Source organism: Botryllus schlosseri, chromosome 6, assembly GCF_051294905.1.
Source record: "Botryllus schlosseri isolate E-star chromosome 6, Bs_hap1, whole genome shotgun sequence".
Classification (NCBI taxonomy): domain Eukaryota; kingdom Metazoa; phylum Chordata; class Ascidiacea; order Stolidobranchia; family Styelidae; genus Botryllus; species Botryllus schlosseri.
In genome coordinates this window covers 1083607-1101026 of record NC_137241.1, presented here as the reverse complement: position 1 = coordinate 1101026, position 17420 = coordinate 1083607, and the positions used below count along the sequence as shown (strand labels likewise).

The following is a 17420-nucleotide window of genomic DNA, read 5'->3' as shown; positions in this document are numbered from 1 at the left end:
GTTAATTCCACTTTTGGTTCAGTTCCTGGATACACAATGCTGACAGCATCATAACCATGTTAGCTTCAGACACGCTTCTACGGTGTGTGGATAAAATATAAATACCCTAATTCTACGCATACAGAGAACGAATCTACCTACAAGCGCAAATCGTTTTTATAAGAACATCACTGACAAAATTGAAACTGGAGTGGCCAATCCGAAATCACACTCGTGACCCGAATTACGTCAATCTCGTTTAGGATTTCTGTGATTTTCAGCAGTTTGAACCTTTCAAACTGCGTGAGCTATTATTATCGGGCTGTCGCGCCAGACATTAAACATAAAAAATAATCTAGGAAGTATTTACCTTAAAACAGTGGTTTTCATACTTTGCAAGAGACCAAACTTTGCCCCCTTACGATGGTGAAAGATTACGTGTCCCCTTTATCCCTTTATCGTCATTTCACAAAACTCAACCAGCAAACCTAACGGGTAGTTAGATGGTATGGAAGGCTACGACTGTGGATGAGAGATTTTTAAATATGAAATTGAGACTAAATACAGAACAACAACTGTGAATTGGATGTAAATCGCGCAAAGCGCGAAAAAATTTTTCAGTTGATCTCAGCTTCGCGCCCTTCTTAAGATGTGGGCGCGCCCACCAGTTTGAGAACCACTTCCTTAAAAATATCATGGTGAAATATACTAAAAAGTTTAATCAAGTCCCTGCATTAATTCGATTTTTAGTATGCATTTCATCAATATTTTTTAAAAGTTTCTTTAGACTCTCGCGGGCCGCACAGAACGGTGTGGCGGGCCGCATGCGGCCCGCGGGCCGTAGTTTGCCCACCCCTGTTATAGGGTCTCATAATAATGTGTTGCAATCCTAAATTGTCTTAGATACTTGATATTTGGTCATGAATACGATGCGTGGCATTGTATGGTTCCCTCGTTCGGGAAATAAGCATATCGATGCAGGGCTGTAATGACTCGAGTCATGACTCGACTCGAGTCACGATTTTCTGATGACTTGACTTGACTCGAGTCATTTTCTCAAAATACGGAAATGACTCGACTCGACTCGAGGCAATATGTGTATTGACTCGACTTGGAGTCGAGTCATTGCGCATGACTCTAACCAAGTCATACGACTCGAAATTCAGACGGTCAAGACCGATATTTAATTGTAATTTCGAAGAACAGTAAAGTAACCACCCTATTAGGATTTTGTCTATTGGTACTGGTACTTGAAAATGCGATCAGAAACTATTAAAATTGAGGAAAATTATTAATTTATATATGCGAATCATTCGATATCACCAAACAGAGTTATAAAAGTGGGTTTAACAAGACTTCAACTGGAAACTGAGCAGTCAACACAATGACTTGGACTCGGACTCGAGTCATTATACCATGACTCGGACTCGAACCTCTGCTCGATGACTTGGACTCGGACTTGGCTCGGTGGTGCATTGAAAATGACTCGACTTGACTCGAGTCAAAACTATAAAAGTGAGATTGACTTGTGACTCGGAGCTTTAGGACTTGGTTACAACCCTGTATCGATGTCTTATAAAAATGTTGTATGTGGCCTTCCGTTTGAATGCATTGTCCACACATCCGGATACATTGATGCTTGGCGTAATATGAATCCAGCGACGCCCTCTTTTGGGTAATGATTGTTTGATTTGAACCATTGATACAATCACAGCAGAGAAACGGATCAGAAAGTTTACATTACCATAGAGCACGCACGCTTTAACTTGTCACCATCGTACACCAGGGCGACCAAGTTATGCTCGGAGGTAGCAATCCGCTTAGTAACTGGAAGCACTGTTGAGTACTTCAGTAGTTCAGGTGAGATTAGAATTTTCTCGATTTCTACAAATAGGAAGATATCGCATGGCAATTTTTGAAAATGATACCAGCACCCCAATCGGGAGATGCAGTGAGCAAATCAGTACGTAACGTTTGGATGTTAGGCAAACAATTAAAGCAGTGGTTCTCAACCTATTTGGCTTCGCGGACCCCTTTTGACCGTCACGGATCCTCGCGGACCCCCTCAAGTTTTAGTTCAATTTTAACTCTATTATGGTGCAACCTTCATCTGTCTTGTGCAAATATGAATTGTAGGCTTGTGATAAACAGGAAAATAATGATTTTTCTTGAAAATAACCTCAGACCATTTATGTAGAAATTGGTAGACTATTATTATTTCAAGGCTAATTTTGCTGCTGTAATTCTTGAAGTACTAGGTCGTGTCTTGAAAATCCGCGTCTACGTTTTGATATGAATGAGGAGTGCCGAAAACCATTCCCGCAAAGATAGATGGAGGCTAATGCAATATTACCGCATAACGCTTCCGACGATACTTTTGGTGTGATCGCAACATTTATGGCACCAAAATGAAGAAAATTATATTTTATGAACATATCACGTCCAGCATCTAGCGCAGGGACGGGCAACGTACGGATCGCGAACAGCAGAGAGTTTCTACCGTCAAAGTGAAATCCTAATCTAAATGTATAGACAAATGTTATGCGCCAAAGAATGGATCCAAGTTTTCCAACTTGAGAAAGACTGTCAGGAAGCGACTTGTTACGTCCGGGTTTACATATATATTTACGAGCAAACATTTTCGACCATGAACAATTGAACAATAACAAGACAAGGCTGCCTACCAATATAACTGGTGATATGAATTTCAGGGTTGGAGCGTAATGCTTTGATAGCAACGAAACACTCCTTGTTCATCAAAAAACCAGCTTTGTCGATAGAGAATCCGCAATGAGAATGTGCCAAATCTGATAGCCGAGCTTTAAGGGCAGATATATCATGGTGCTAAACACACCCACTCCTTCGGAAAAGCGCATCAGACTCAACCTCCTCAGTCTGACGACAGTAATTTTTCTGTGGAATGTAGTGGCTACCGACTCTGCGTTTGTCAGAAACGGGTGTTTCAATGCCTCTTCGGCAGTCATTCTTTCATCCTGATCCACTGTCAACAGTCTTCTCAGCAAATCTTGCTCCTCGTCCCTCAAATATTCCTGCTTTGCATCTTTCGGGATGTTAAACCGTCCCTCTGCAATTTTTCGATACAGCGTCACCTTTTCAGCGCGGTAAATTTTATCGAAAGGATGAAAGCCGATCAGCATCATGTAAAGAGCCACGCCGCACGCCCACATATCCACTGGTGTACCGTATTCTTCAAATCGAACCATTTCTGGTGACATAAAAAGCGGCGTCCCAGCCCAACCGTGCCATGCTTTGGGTGTGTCCCCGATCTCGACGGATAACCCAAAATCAATGAGCTTCACTGTCTGGTCTGTGCTGACCAAGATGTTGGAAAGTTTTATGTCCCGTTGCACAATGCGAAGGGAATGGCAGAAGCAGACTCCTTCCATAATCTGCCTCATGAGGTGACTCGCGTCAACAGCGGTGTACTTCTTTTTCGTGCAGATGTCGTAATAAAGATTGGAGCCTTTGATATATTCGAAGATTAATACGTTTCTTTCGGGCTCGCTGAAATGCTCTATCAGATGCAGCATGTTTGGATGCGCGTTCAAACGCTCACATATCCTAATTTCCTTGCTTACGTCCGCACCCCCTTTTACGACGTAGTCCGTTAAACTGATGACTTTTGCGGTGTGATACACCTCAGTGACGTTGTCACGGCATTTTTATACGTGTGCGAAGCTTCCACGACCAATATATTTCAGTAAGGTGAAGATATCATTAAAGTTTCGATTGCATTTCGTTGAAGATACAACATTCAATTCATCTGCCTTTTGACACGATTTAAGCATTTCGCCTCTCAGCTTCGCGATGTGCTTTTCGTCCAGCTCAGAACCGCTATTGGACATGGTAGAATTGGCTTCGCTGTCACTGCCCAAGACGGCCTCGCCGGTCATCTTGCGATACGCTTTGGTCAAACTCGGACAAATAACTTAGTAACGCCGTTGAAAGAAAAATCTGACTGAGCGGCGGCCTGTCGTTCTTGGCGCTACGAAAGCGAGTAATCAAGACCCGCTTGTAGTCACCGTGTGCAAATTAACAATCTACTTCGTTGAAGCGACTAGCTACTGCTTTTTGAGTAGTTCCATTTCTAGTCGTAGTTTCGCATTTTTAAACGTGAGTATACTTCTAGTTGTAGTTATAGTTGAGCTTTAAAATAGTAGCAGTAGTAGAACAACAACAACAACAACAACAACAACAACAACAACAACAGCAACAACAACAATAACAACAACTAGAAAACGCGTGTCGTCGCTTGGCGTGAAGTGTGATACCAGTGTTCTGTTGTGTGATGTTGGATATAACGACCATTGTAAAGTAAGGGCCAGGGTTGTAACCAAGTCACATGGTTCCGAGTCACGAGTCAATCATACTTTTGTGGTTTTGACTCGAGTCAAGTCGAGTCATTTTCAATTCATCACAGACTCGAGTCCGAGTCAAAGTCACCGTTTAAAGGGTCAAGTCCGAGTCATGGTGTTATGACTCGAGTCGAGTCCAAGTCACAGTATTGAAGTCATGTTCAACTCATGTTTTCAATCCTGCTTGGGTAATATCGAATTCCTTGTTTACGAAACATGCTCATTTTGTCCCTATCAGAGTCTTGGCACGTGTTTATTTAGGCAGATAACGGACAGGTCCTGGCCTCATTTACCGATGCTAAAGATGACTTTACTAATCTTAGAACTTGAAATCGAATATCTCTTGTCAGTCTGATACATCACCAATACAAGCATTCAGTTTTTATTATGAACACATCGACGATAGTTCACGAATAGCTGATAGAGAACCAACAAATTCACGTCAAGATACTAGTTGATAGAGAATCAATAGATGCATGTTTATGTAGAGGTATTTACAACAGGCCGGCATGCTGTAAAAGCGTGCATGCAACTATGTGCATTGTGCAGTGACAACAGAACAGATACCTTTTGATTATACTAAAGGTTTTCCCAATTGCATTACAGACTAAATCGCAGTTACAGCATTGGAGAAATAATTATACAATGGGGCTGTTCAAAAACATTTTTTCAAATTTTCCGACTACATTCTTAAAATTGCTAGATTGCCTAAAAAATCAAATTTGGCTCAATTCCAACCAGTAGAAAGCAATGCTATGAAAGAAAATTTTAGACTAATTACAAATAGAGATTTTCGAATTTTACCGGCTATCTCATGATATTGTTACATTGTGTAAAAATATGATTCATAGCAAATTTGACTCAATTCCAACTAGAAAAAGTGAAGGTATTAGAGTAGAATGTTTTGGATATGAAAAAATAGTCGGTTTACTACTATGTAATTATATTATATGAAAGAATTTCTCACTAAAATACTCCATTTATTTTCAAATCCAAAATATTCTCCTCTCACATCATTGATTCCACTTTTTTCAAATTAAGCCAGATTCAGTGTTCCTTTTATGCAACATAACAATTTTATCAAGTAACCACCCAGTAAAATAAAAAAGAAGTTATTTTAGTACAGCCATATTGTACAAACATCACACAACATTAGCCATTCATTATTACTCACGTGCACAATGCACATACCTAACAAAACGTCAAATGGACGAGGGGCATTGTGTGTTTTCACAGACAGCAGATCAAATCAATGAGTTACACCTCAAAAATACTAATGTGGAAAGGAGATCCTCAAATATGTTAAAGTGGCATGGCCGTAGAATGAATCCACATCTACTGAATACACACTCCACTAGTGCACTTGATGCAGGAATTGACAAGCATTTTTGAACCACACTGAAGAGGATTTAATACTCATTCTTTCTAGTCGCCCAAAAATGCAAAGAATCATCGCCTTCAAATCTACACATGAGCTTATCAGTCTCTTCACCATCTGAGTCATTTCATTGGCTCTAATTGAACTTTGATCCAATTGTTTGCTTGTATAATTGAAAAGTCTTGAGTACTTTAATTGCGGAGGATCTATTTATTACCTCTTCATCACTGGACGATTTTGTACAATGCATTGCTACTATGTATCATTTTCTGTTGTTTTTACGGCGGCATATCTGATATCAGACAAGTGCAACGAAAGCAGTGGTGAAAAATAGCGATGTCGGCAGAATTCGTCGGATGCGTCGATCTAGCCATTATGATTCGCAAATTTCTTCATCTTCAAGTCATATAAAATAAGCCGAGTCAATGACTTGGGTCGAGTCATGCGTAATGACTCGAGTACAAGTCGAGTCAATCCAAATATTGACTCGAGTCGAGTCGAGTCATTTTCCCATTTCAAGAAAATTACTCGAGTCAAGTCGAGTCATAAAAAAATCGTGACTCGAGTCATTACAAGCCTGGTAAGGGCCGTCAGTCATCACTACATACAGCGGCGTAGGCAGGGGCTGGGTTTCGGGGTCAAACCTCTTTCCATTTCAAACGAAACCCCATCCTTTCAAAATGATGATTCTATGACCACAGCTCATTTACAATTCAGCAATTCGTAATATCAGTTATTAGTTAGTTGCGGATATTTTTAAATGTTCTTAGACCTAGTTCTATTGGCGAGTTTTGAAAAGTGAGTAGTTGTAGTTATAGTTCTGGTTTCGTATTTTGAAAATCCAGTAGTTTGTACAAGTCTGGCCGGACTACTTCTCAAAGACTACTTGCCTTCTTTACCCCGACACTAGGAAACGACTTTCACGAAGTCATTACACTGTCATCGTCCTTAAGTAAGCTCTATGGTTGATAGATTTCCTGATGTGTCTTTTATTCCTACGTCACACCGCTTAGCAGCCATCTTGCGGATTATCTGATATTGATATATCCAGAGGCACATCAGCGGATCGTCAGTAATCAAGTCAGATTTACCGGGAACCACCCAAAATTTGCTTTGACTAATATTTTATTTTGTTTCACTATATTTCCATTTCTAATATGACATGCCGTTGTTAGCATAACATTTTATCGATACAAGTTCGATGTCACAGCGTCCTGGTTCGATATAGAATATAGATGGTACAATCTTAGCGAACTGTTAGTTGCAGATATTTAAAGGTCGTTAGTTCTAGAATATGCAGTAGTTCGTATCAGTCCGATAATGTCGACGAACGAACGGGGTATTCGCATGCGCGGCTCGTGGATAACATAATATATAGGGATTTTGTTAGCTGCATAGATGGGCTATGGTTTTATATTTGCGATACTACGAGTATTCTTTGTAATACACATAGAGATTGTGCGAATGTTTGCTTCACGTTCGTGGTTGGTATGCGAACCTTGGCGAATTCTACGACAGGACTACTCAAAGTTCCAGTTGCAAAAGTTCACAATAGCTGTCACGGATTAATGTACGGTCACATGGATGTGAGAGTTTAGGCTTTAGGACTTGACAACTTGTTGGATGGTACGCACTTGTGCGGTGACTCGTAACTGGTAAGACGATTGTTGATGTCCGAAGTTCTTCGGAATTTTCCAACTAAGTGCTGACGATTTGGCTACCCCTTGCAAGTGTCAGCCGAAAATATCCGGGTTTATTTCAATATCAATATATCATCGAATTAAAATATGTATCTTGCGAAATCTTCTCGATATCATCTATGTATCTCAGGTAAAGTGCCACATGCTAAATTATCGTTTTCATTGTGCCGCGTGCTCAAATGTCACGTAAGCAACTTGATTACTGCCGCTGCTAAACAAAATAACAGTTTTAACACAGAAAACATTTTTATTTAGCGAATTTGGAATACGTGCTGTGATGACGCAAAGAGTCTTCAAGTGTGACGTAGCAGGTTAGCGAAATAGTGTCTGGCTCTTTGAGAATTAAAAGTGAAAATCTATGGCCAATATGGCCCTTTTGATGAAAATGGTTCAGGACCACTGCATTAAAGGATCAGTAAAGCCAGGCTGTGCAATCGTTGACTTCTTGTCCTCACAGGTCACACCATCGGAAGGAAGTGTGCATTTTCAATTATATCCTTTTGCTTGCTGATTCCTGAAAAATGATGATCTGCAGCCTTAGACAGATTACTAAGGCAGCCCGTGCAGTATGAAAATGGTGTCATCAACTCGTAATATAATGTATAGCGGAGTTGCGTATACAGCCCGGCCGATAATGTCGGTTCGCTGATCATATCGAGTAGGGCTGGGCAAAATCGAGCACCTGAGTGATTCGATTCTGAATCACGTAAAATGCTTCGAGTCGAGTCGAGTAATCGAGTATCACTCATTATGACGTCATATCAGAGTAATATTTGTCAAAGTTCAAATATGTACCTTTTAAGCGACCACAAAGAATATAATGCCTGTTACCCATCATATTAAGGATACTTTCTTATTTTTTCGACCATACTGATTTCATTGCACTTGTGACTATATTGTTGGATGATAATGACTTCGGAAATGTGCTATTTCCAGTAACATTCGTAGCTTTGTACTTCATGTTTCGTATGCTACGATACGGCCAATCAGGGTTTCAAGGCGTCAACAGTGAAATTAGCATAAACTCGTTGATCGTTGATAAACTCCTCGTTGATAAATCAACTTTCAGTGGTGAGGAGCGTATAATTTCAGTACTCGAAAAAATCGTCTTTTACTACTCGACTCGAATCATTAAAATCAATACTCGATTCAGATTCGAATACTCGAATCATTGTGCCCAGCCCTAATATCGAGTCAATATGCCACTTTAAACAAATTATCGGTATATAGGATATCTCAGGTAAAAAAGTATCGGAAATTTTTGTGGCGTCACAACATGGTAGTAGAGAGTCATGGAACTATTCTCTGCTAATGGAAATATAGATGTGTTTCTTACAGCATTCAGAGGTAGTCAAAATAGCCAATGTTGGTTTGGTAGTCAGGTACAAGTAAAAGTGAAGTCTTTAATAACTGGTTGGTGGTACAGAACTTGAACACGGCTTTTAACAGTATATTCATATTTATTGACTCGAAGAACTTTTCGCGTGCCTCTTATCAAGAGCAACCGGCACGATAAAGGATACAGAACAGAGATGGATTCAAAACCAAATGGCGAATTGTGACGCAATAATGCAAATTTATAAATAACATGAATGGAAATTCAGCCATAGCAACAATGCAGCGTATATAGCAACAAGCAGCTTGAAAAGTAGAGCGCGTGAGGTATAAAATACAAATACAATGAGACAATGCAGCAACAGAGAGGAAAAAATTGAACAAAAACACGGACGAACAGCTAAGCAACGACAACTAGTGTGAAATTTTAAGATTATACAAAAATTCTTTCTGTCGACAAAGGACCGGGTTGTTTAGTTTGATGAAAGTGGATTCCAAAGCAGTTAAATGAAACATTGATCTACCCTTGGATAAAACTGAAAACATGTCGTCTGAATAGTTCAAGGCGCAGGACGGGTTGTCGATCAAATGTTGGCCAATTGAAGAACTGCTTGCCAACACTTGGCTGTGCGATTGGGATTTTGATGCGTGTTTGCATTGCTGAGTGACACTTTCAGAATCAGGGGACTGCGATGCCGATCTTATCCTCTTAGGAACGTGCTGTTTGATACGCTCAAGCAAGCGTTGGGATGTGCGTCCCACGTACCGACTGTCACAGTGGCATTTGTATTCATATATTACCATATACTTTGATGAAAAGCAGGCAGCACATCCTTTCGCGTGTTTGGCAAAATTTGTTTCGTTGTATACACAATCCTCGCATTAACAGTGTTGCAGTGGCGGCTCGTGACAATATCGGGTGGTGGGGCAAGGGCTGCAAGCGACTTTTTATCAAGATGACGTCACAATGGCGTTTTCCAACGTAAACAAGTAACTTGGTGGTACTAGTGGCACGGTAACACGAACTTCCCGACAACATTGATTTTAACGTATGTGCCGCGAGAGGTCTGCCGGTGAGCTGTGACTTGAAGTGTGGTAACTGCGTAAACGGCGTACGGAACAAAGATTCGACACGGTTCATGTTCGCACTATACCTGACTAATTATCTGCAGCAATGGAAATTACTATAACTCGAGAGATTGCGTAAGCCTAACTGGAAAGGTCAACGAGTTTGGACACATACGCAATTGTTATCTCATAGATTGGACATGTCATATTGAATCCAAAACATAATTCTGAAGAACTACGGATAGCAGCCTCGGAAATTCGGTCCAGGTACAGCATAGGAAATTTTGGCCTTGAGGCTGGAGACTGTCACACGACACATACGGCTTACGGTCTATAGTGTCTATATGTCTGCTGCAAAATCACCTTTGGAAAATATATTACCGAATAAATACGAGGATGAAAGCCGAAAACTTGGTACACTGTTACATGAAATCATCGAGAAGTAGCCTCATGACAGTTTTCGGTATGGTACACTGTCAAAATTAATACGAATAGACCAACACCGAATTTTGCGTAAAATTTACTGAGGAATAGGCTGATTAAGCGATCAGCTGTTAGCCGCCATCGAAAACGAAACAGCTATCGGCCTATCGCGTTCGACAGGGGTTGTAATTAGAGCCCGACCGATTATCGGCTCGCCGATAATATCGAGTCGATATCACGCTTGGAGAGAAATATCGGTATCGACCATTGAAGGTAAAAAAATATCGGCCTTTTTCGTGACGTCACAACATGGTGGCAGGGAGTCAGAGAAGTCGATAGAAGACGTGAGGGTGGTAAATTATAAAAATAAATGGCCAAGCTGCATATAGTGCATGCTGCATAGAGGGCAGTAGGCGTTCCTATCTGAAAAATATTGTAGATAACTAATCACCGTTATGCCCCGCTGACTTCGTGGGAATCCCCCTGCAGTAATCAATCGATCACCAAAGACAGAGAGCAGCTGGATCCTGGATGGATAGTTGTCTGCAGAAGATTTCAATCAGTAAGAGAAATGAGAACTTCAATCATGCTGGACTGGCCCTCGTGATGATAGAGAAAAGCGTCGCGTCGAAACGTTTCTCTGAAGATAGTGCTATTGGTTCGGTACCAACAGAGCTAATTATACCAGTAATGTATGAAGTCGTCTGACACTCTGACTGAGGGCTGAGACCTGCGGGGCCACCATGATAGGAAATATGCGAGCATAGAGGGCAAGAAAATCAAGCAAAGGTGGAGTAAAGCCAATAACAGATCCGAACATTTTTGATTCCATGATGACATTGGCCAATTCTGACAAGAGAGCGTAAAATATTGATCAATTGATTGTTGAAATGCTGGTCATGGTCAAGGCCCAAGGGGGATGGGTGGAGCAGTTGCAGACATGGACAATTTGAGTTGTTTTCAACTTTCTCTTCAGCTATTTGTTGATGATGTGCTGAAGGCTCCAGGTGCTCTGCCAGAAGAATATCAATATTTGGTGAAACCATTGAAGGAAAGATCCCCTGCAAGGGAGCGGTGGAACCGAAATGAAGAAAGATTTCCAATCCTTGCTGTGCCACTAGGTACCAAGTGAAAGACTGCTCACTGTGTTTAGTACTATATACATCATTTATGAAAGACCACAGAAGTTCACTCCTTGGAGAAAGCGCCGAGAAATTGTGCTTCGTGAACTGTAATCTGCAACTGCTGGATTGGTGCTTTTGATATATTTTTATAGCCCCTAGATCATTTATTTCATGTTCAAGCATATCAATGGCTGTAAAGTTGTTGGAATAAATGCTCTGAGGTGTTAAATATGGGCCTTGAGCTAGATTCCATACATTTTGAATATCGGCTGAATATATCGAGGTTATCGGTGGAGGTACTGGATATCGGTGTTATCGGTATCGGCTCAGAAATCCAATATCGGTCGGGCTCTAGTTGTAATTGTAAGCAAATGGCCTGAAGGCCTCAATTTCACGGTGAAATTGACATTGGAGAATATAAAATAAAAGTAAATATTTGAATGCAAACCGAGGATGTTAGTAAACTGTTTCATGATATCATCATCTCATCACCTATCTCAGTATGGAACACCGTTAGCGTTAACACAGATACAGCGGCTTTTGCGTGAAATCCGCAATGCGTTAGGTAGGCTAAGTGTCAGATCATCGCACATCTCTACCATACTCGACCTTGATAACGAAATTGCTGCCCTAATGATTGAGTGCCAACCTTGAGACTTGGCACAGCGTTCGATACTAAAATCAAGACATACCATGCAAAAGCTCATGACGGATCTAGGTAAGGAGCATCGTTAAAATCAATGGAGACCAATACCGGCTTTGCGTAAAATATGTTTGCGATAAATGACGAGTCAGCTCTCACTCGACTTAGGAAACGAAATTACCACTAACACAGTTCATTGACAAACTTGAAACTTGGTACAGCGTTCGATACTAACATTAAGACTTACCGTACCAAATGACATGACCGATCTCGGTATGGAACATCGTCAAAATCAATGGATACCAATACCGACTTTTGAGTAAAATCTGTTTGCGATATATGACGGATCAGCACACACTCAATTTCAGAAACGGAATTACTACCCTAAACTTCAAGTAGAAACCCTGAAACTTGGGACAGTGTTACATACCGCCATCACGACATGACATACCAAGTTTCAAGAATTATCATGGTGTGAAACACCATCAAAATCGACCTATACCAGCAAAGGTCGACTAAACGCATATGACGGTAACCGAGTTCAGATATAGATACGATTGTTACATCACACCTTAAGGGCGACCAGGCTATGTTGCCCCACCTGCTCGGCCATTTTACGAATAGGAGAGAGTAAATCACTGTTTCTTTATTGTGCGCGGCTTTGAGAGAATAGACAGTGAAAGCTTGTTATGAGCACTACCGGGGCATGCCCCGGCTAGGCATTCGCAAAGCGAAATCACGGAAGAGAATTCGATTTTCGCAGAGACTTCGCTATATATGGGCATTTACAAGCGAAAGGACAAGAAGAATACGATTTTCGCTGTGATTTCGGTATATATAGATTGCTGTGCGTCTATAAATGGATAAGAATTGTTATTGGACAGAATTTTAGGTGGGGCAATGCCCCAGTTGCCCTATAGGACGAGCCGCCACTGCAGTGTTGTAACACGATTCGACGCATGATCTGATTGATTTGGTGAATCTATTAGAAACAGAGCCAAGCCAAGGAAGGTGTATGTACACCGGGCATTTGTTAGGGCCGAAAACTGTAGGTTGTCTGAATTTGCGCATTTTCTCCGCAATAGCAGAGTCAATGATGCAATCGGGATATCCATTTTTGGACAGAATGGATCTAATCCAATCTAATTCTGTGGACAATTTGTCTTTAGAGCAAATCATAAGTGCTCGATGCACAAGGGTGGAGATCGAATTTAATTTACGCTTTTTCGGGCAAAAGGAGTTCCACCTAACATAATGACCGGTGAATGTTGGCTTCCGATAGACTGATGTGGTGAATTGGTGACCCGTTTTTTCCACCAATACATCAAGAAATGGTAGGGAACTATTTTGTTCTTTATCTACTGTGAATTTAAGGGATTGGTGCATTGAATTTAACGTATCGAAAAAGGCATCACACTGTCGCTCACTTTGAAAAACTACAAACGTATCATCAACGTACCGATAATACATAAGAGGTTGATCAGGGCCCGAGAATAACTTATTCTCATGGAACCCAACAAAAATATTCGCGAGGGTAGGTCCCAATGTTGAACCCATAGCAATGCCGTCAATTTGCTCATACATCATATCGTTGATTCATAATCTTTCCGACTATGAGCTCACGAAATCGGAAAAATTTGTGGTTTCGCACGGCTTGGACTTCTGCATGCCGCCTACGAATGTGAAGCGTGAAGAGATATTTTCCGAATTTGAAGTATTACTGGCTCAACTTGCGCATCATACCGCGAATAGCCGAGAGAAGTATTCAAGTTTGAAAGCTAGGTTGAGGGACTTAGCCCATGCATACTGTGGTACTCCTGTTGACGTTGGTGATTTTTTAATGACAAAGGAATGTTGGCAAGCGATCAAATCACTTCGCTCCAACAAGAATATCTATATAACAAAACCGGACAAAGGTAACGGAGTAGTCATTCTCAACAAAGCAGACTATTTCCAAAAGATGGAGAGCATTCTTCAAGATTCCTCCAAGTTCAGTTTCCTCGGACCATCGAGTTCGAATGATAATACGAAAAAGAATGAGGGTAAACTACAGCGTCGTCTACTAGCTCTTAAAAATCAGAAGGTTATCCCAAAAGAAGTCTATGAATTCATCAGACCGTGTGGATCACAAAGACCGCGTATGTATGGCTTGCCGAAAATACATAAAGCTTACACGCCACTGCGTCCGATTCTTTCTATGTCTGGTTCGGCACAACATAGTTTAGCAAAATGGCTCAACGCAATTATCGAACCGGTTCGGTCTGTTTATTCAGATAATTGCTTAAGTGACTCCTTCACATTTGTTGAGAAAATTCGAAATTTCGGCCTTGATCCCAATGATGTATATATGAGCTCATTTGATATTGTTAGTTTATTTACTAATGTGCCATTGACTGAAACTTTCAATATTTGCGCTGACACTCTTTACAATGGTGATCTTGAACCTCCTCCAATTCCGCGGGAGATTTTCTTGGAGCTGCTTGAAATATCAACGTCGTCGGTTGAATTCAGTTTCAACGATATGATGTATAAGCAAATTGACGGCATTGCTATGGGTTCACCATTGGGACCTACCCTCGCGAATATTTTTGTTGGGTTCCATGAGAATAAGTTATTCTCGGGCCCTGATCAACCTCTTATGTATTATCGGTACGTTGATGATACGTTTGTAGTTTTTCAAAGTGAGCGACAGTGTGATGCCTTTTTCGATACGTTAAATTCAATGCACCAATCCCTTAAATTCACAGTAGATAAAGAACAAAATAGTTCCCTACCATTTCTTGATGTATTGGTGGAAAAAACGGGTCACCAATTCACCACATCAGTCTATCGGAAGCCAACATTCACCGGTCATTATGTTAGGTGGAACTCCTTTTGCCCGAAAAAGCGTAAATTAAATTTGATCTCCACCCTTGTGCATCGAGCACGTATGATTTGCTCTAAAGACAAATTGTCCACGGAATTAGATTGGATTAGATCCATTCTGTCCAAAAATGAATATCCCGATTGCATCATTGACTCTGCTATTGCGGAGAAAATGCGCAAATTCAGACAACCTACAGTTTTCGGCCCTACCAAATGCCCGGTGTACATACACGTTCCTTGGCTTGGCTCTGTTTCTAATAGATTCACCAAATCAATCAGATCATGCGTCGAATCGTGTTACAACACTGTTAATGCGAGGATTGTGTATACAACGAAACAAATTTTGCCAAACACGCGAAAGGATGTGCTGCCTGCTTTTCATCAAAGTATGGTAATATATGAATACAAATGCCACTGTGACAGTCGGTACGTGGGACGCACATCCCAACGCTTGCTTGAGCGTATCAAACAGCACGTTCCTAAGAGGATAAGATCGGCATCGCAGTCCCCTGATTCTGAAAGTGTCACTCAGCAATGCAAACACGCATCAAAATCCCAATCGTACAGCCAAGTGTCGGCAAGCAGTTCTTCAATTGGCCAACATTTGACCGACAACCCGTCCTGCGCCTTGAACTATTCAGACGACATGTTTTCAGTTTTATCCAAGGGTAGATCAATGTTTCATTTAACTGCTTTGGAATCCACTTTCATCAAACTAAACAACCCGGTCCTTTGTCGCCAGAAAGAATTTTTGTATAATCTTAAAATTTCACACTAGTTGTCGTTGCTTAGCTGTTCGTCCGTGTTTTTGTTCAATTTTTTCCTCTCTGTTGTTGCATTGTCTCATTGTATTTGTATTTTATACCTCACGCGCTCTACTTTTCAACAAAGTCACTCAACTATGACAAGTCGTCCGACTAATAAGCGCAATGTTATGAGAGTACTGGAGCGCAAAATGTTGCACAAAAGTCCGTCGGCGCTAACCTGCGGTAATGGAAATCCGTGCTTGCCGACCTTATACTTCGACTTTTAACGGTTATTTCTCGAGAATTATTTGGCTGTGTGGGATTTCAAGGATTGCAGTATGTATTTCAACGATATTAAAACGAAATATTTCTATATGGTTGACCTTCAAACGAAATATACCTTATATATGCTGCAATATCAATCTTGGCGTAGACCGAAAATATTACTAGTCGGGATGCAGGATTATTGCTGGTCATGACCGTCCAGTTTTACATTCCACCATAGCCGCACGAATTCCATGACCTGGTATCACTGCCCAATGGAACTGGAGTATCACTGACTAGACAACTAACCTGCAAGCAGACAACTACCACCCTTCACACCGGGATTTCTGACTAGCCTCCGCTTCTAAACACATGTCTGCAGCAACTTTTATGCAATAGATGAGAACTAACATGTAGAAACCTTATCCTCAAAGTCCTCAGATGTAAAAATAAGTTTTTTTATTATTTTTCGTCTTATACCTGACCTTGCAGCACATTTCCAAGCATACTGGTTTCTCCCTCGTACGATTCTTCGTTTCTCTTCAAAAATTCTAAATCTGACAACAAATTTAAGGGTGCTTTCTGCAACAGATCCATGTATTTGGATGACACGAAATATAGGTAGTCCCAGCCATTTATTGAAATTTCCATCAGATCAAAACACCTCAAGATGGCAATATAAGGAAAACAATTGAACGGTGTCTAAATGATTTGGATCGGTCATTTTAATCATTCCCGCACCTTGACCAAGAGCATGTAAATAAGAGGCATATACACTCCAGGAAAAGAAAACATAAAAAGGACTAGCAATAAAAATGTCGACATATCATATCACAGTCCTGCAGGCCGAATTGTATTCATTCAGTAGAAACAGCTTGCTTGACGACTGCCGGTAATGTCCATTCTCGGCAATGGTTTTCTCGGTATTGGTATAGGACCGGTTCATAGTGGGCTGGCTGCACGAACATCGTCCAGTGCACCACGAAAAAATGAACGATTGGTGAATGTCCAACCCACCAGGGCCAGATAGTATAAGATACGTCTGAGAGCGATTCCATGAATTCATATTCCGAGTCATCAATTTGGGGTTCGCATGGAATATGGAATTGAGGTACCGTCATCATTTTCACAAGAACCAATGAATTCCGTTGATGTTGCATGATAATTTCCCGCATGCAGACCTGAATAAAAATATAACATACTAAATGAATAAATACACTAAAATTGATCTCGTACCAAACTAAATAAATTTGCGAGTGCACCCTTTGTGGACTGCCCAAACCAGAGAAAATCAAGGATGCGTTTTGCAGACAACACCAACTGCGTATGGCTACATTACAAAGTATCCTCGATAGTCAAATGCCGGCTTCAACTGGTTTCCATGTAGGCTATTATTGTAAATTTCATTTAGTGACAGATGTAATCATTTGAAAAATGCTCAAGGTCACTGATAATGACAAAGCACAACAATACGATGAAAATGATATTGCCACTTTAAGAAATTCAGGGTTTGTGAGAA

At 40.8% G+C, this 17420-nt stretch overlaps 2 long non-coding RNA genes and 1 pseudogene across 2 annotated transcripts in view; all 3 read right to left on the bottom strand.

Annotated features, from left to right (window-relative positions):
* The window catches only part of LOC145440167 (uncharacterized), a 32355-nt gene extending 21939 nt beyond the window's left edge, over positions 1–10416 (bottom strand). Inside the window, exon 1 of the long non-coding RNA XR_013915450.1 lies at positions 10309–10416. This is a non-coding gene — a long non-coding RNA (uncharacterized LOC145440167). The remainder of the gene's footprint in view (positions 1–10308) is intronic.
* Positions 1–17420, bottom strand: part of LOC145440166 (uncharacterized) — a 44756-nt gene that overhangs the window by 26281 nt on the left and 1055 nt on the right. The window contains exon 4 of the long non-coding RNA XR_013915449.1: positions 15906–17082. This is a non-coding gene — a long non-coding RNA (uncharacterized LOC145440166). The remainder of the gene's footprint in view (positions 1–15905; positions 17083–17420) is intronic.
* Positions 861–4004, bottom strand: LOC145441623 (calcium/calmodulin-dependent protein kinase type II subunit alpha pseudogene; annotated as a pseudogene).